Here is a 3,044-nt window from a genome sequence, read left to right as displayed (position 1 = left end):
CCCCCCCCCGCGCTTGGTGAAAGGTCAGAATGCAGATTTGGGGTGACAGAAGGGATGACGGGTTATACAAGGTTAGTGGGTGGTTGGGTGGTTTGGGCAAACTCTGCAAAGTCTCTTAATGCCTAGAGGGACGGGCAGTCCGTCAGCCATGGGTCCCCAGAGGTTTCCCCCACAGGGGGTTTTCCTCTCCTGAGTGCTGATGGATGATTCTTTATGAGTCATGAGGCTTCCGCCATCTTGTTCCTCTTATAGGACAAGTGTGTAAGAGTTCTGGAACAATGTTTTTCCAGAATTCTCTATTTTTTAATGCAGAGTAAAAATAATATATACATTTTACTTAAAATAAAAGTTTGAATTTTTTTTTTTTTTATATATTTTGTGTGAATTTGTATTTATTTGTATTAATAAATGCTTCCAAGGGTGAGGAAGCCGCAGTATGGGATGGTGGCGTAAATGGGAGCAGAGGTGGGAATGGAAAGTAACATAGGGGTGGGGAGGCTGAGAGGATGAATGGTCAGCTTAGATAGAGTATAGGGACAGGTGTGATATCTGCAGGCTTACACCCTGATCACAGAGGAGACCATACAAATGGGAGGGGCTTATGGAGTAGGTTTACACCCTGATCCCTGAGGTGACCATACAAATGGGAGGGGCTTATAGAGTAGGTTTACACCCTGATCACTGAGGTGACCATACAAATGGGAGGGGATTATGGAGTAGGATTACATCCTGACCACTGAGGTGACCATACATATGGGAGGGGCTTATGGAGTAATTATCAAATGGATGAATGTCTCTGAGTAATATGCATATCTCCCAGCATTGGTGGTTTAGAAACTGGACACTGTGCTGAAGGAGGGATTGTGCAGGACAGGTGGAAGGTATAGTAGTAATATTTTACCGAGAATTGGTAGATAGACATATTTGTATGTAAAAGATTCATGCACAACAGTAATATCATATACGGGTGATAAACTCCTGATGAACAAGAAGAAAAAGAAGAAGATGAAGAAGAGGAGGATGAAGAAGAATTATATGTATACAGCACTTTTCTACAATAGGACTGAATGTGCTCTTCAGATACTTTTAACATAATACAGAGGTTTAAATTTGCATGAAATACATAAACAATAAATGTACTATACTAAGGATGTAACAGCCATTTTGGGTCATCAAATCCAAGGATTATTCCTCCTACACACAATGGGAGCAGGAGATTTCCTACCTACATCATCAGAACCAGTCACTGCTCATTCTACACAAGAGAGTGCCAGGTGGCGGCCATCTTGGGTGAGCTATACAGGTTACAATGTGTGATTAGCAGTACATGGAAATAAGACATACAAGGGTAAAATTATAAGTAACAGGATTCCCACTGCAGGATGAGGAATATGGTCTGAAGGTGCATACACACTGGGACCTGGTGATGTCACTGCTCATACTACACAAGAGTGTCCCAGGTGGCGGCCATCTTGGGTGCGTTATATAGGTTACAATGTGTGATTAGCAATACATGGAAATAAGACATACAAGGGTAAAATTATAAGTAACAGGATTCCCACTGCAGGATGAGGAATATGGTCTGAAGGTGCATACACACTGGGACCTGGTGATGTCACTGGTCAATAGTGTGTGTGTATGCGCTATATCATTCAGCCAGCGGCACAGCAGATATCATTACCTATACCAGCGGTAGCTGGAAACACCCGCTATGTACAAACCTTTACACTGTGATTAGTTACTCCCTCAACTCATTTATAACAATGTGCTGAAGGGAAATATCAAAAGAGGTTCCAGTCACAGGCAATCAGGGCTATTTTTCAGCCGGAACGGTCCGGAACGCCGTTCCTGAAGTTCAGACGAAAAATTACATCATCAGGAACAGCGTTTCGGAACCTGCTGCAGCTGACATCTCTCCCTTGCCGCGTCAAGCCCGCAGCCCACCGATGGATGAAAGGGGTGCCCGTGCCCCACACTCACCGGACTGCCTCAGTGGCCTAAAAGAGAGGAGCCACAATACTGAGGCTGAAGATCAGATGTAGCGGTCAAGTGCCGAGCCAGCCCTCAGCACAGAGCTCCGGAGGCAGCAGGGCAGCCAGAGCAAGATAGTAAGCAGGGCAGTGGTGAATTTGCACGGCTCTGCTCCCGGCAGCAGTGGCGTCTCGAGCCGGGTGTGGGGGCCGAATTGTGCGTAACCCTTTAATGAGGTGACACTATGCTGACTGTACCCCCGCGCGCATGCCATCACAAATGTAAGAAATGATGACTGTCACTGCCCCCGCAGATGCCGCCCGTCGCCCGCGGTGAGCTTCCATGCAGGCACTTTTCCTCCCATCTGAGATGGCCAACCAGAGAGGCCATTTCAAATGCAGCTCCAGTCGCCAGCCAATCACTGCTCGTGTACTGGCAATCGCTGTGATTGGCTGCCAGGCCGTGAGCTCGGTTTGGCTCACCAGCAGGGCGCCATATTTGAAATTGCTGCGGGAGGGGTTAGAGAAGCCTGCACCCTGCGCACAACTTTCTTCTCCCCTCAAGGAGGACCAGCGTCAGCAACTCTAACATGGTGGTGGAGGAGAAGCAGGACAGCTGCATACGTTAGCACCAAATCCTGGGGGGGAATATGATGGGGAGCCAAGTGAAGCAGTCCATTAAAGGGGCTGCTGCCCACTGCCAGCTGCCACAGCAGACAAGCTCTTCCAGATCGGGACCCAGCGACATAAACTGGAGGTAATGACAGAGGGACTAGAGGGCACTCACTGCTGATAATACAGTGACTATGATGGGGTGTCCATCTGGCACCATGGCACTGGCACTTGGTTGTCCAGAGACTACCATCCCAGCCCCACTGCCACAGTGTTCCCCATTAATAATGCATGTCATGTATGTTTCTTTACTGTAATTATTATTTTGCAGGGGCAAAGGGAAGCTACAGCAATCTTATTGGTGGGGGGAGGGTACTTATTTTCCCTGTGCCTCTCACAAGGTTTAATATAGTTTTATTGTAAAGGAGAGAATGGTTGGCGCTACTTCCTGTGTGGGCAGTA

This window comes from Crinia signifera, chromosome 4, assembly GCF_055691185.1.
Source record: "Crinia signifera chromosome 4, ASM5569118v1, whole genome shotgun sequence".
Lineage (NCBI taxonomy): Eukaryota > Metazoa > Chordata > Amphibia > Anura > Myobatrachidae > Crinia > Crinia signifera.
The sequence above is the reverse complement of the archived record's forward strand: the minus strand, read 5'-3'. Positions refer to the sequence as shown.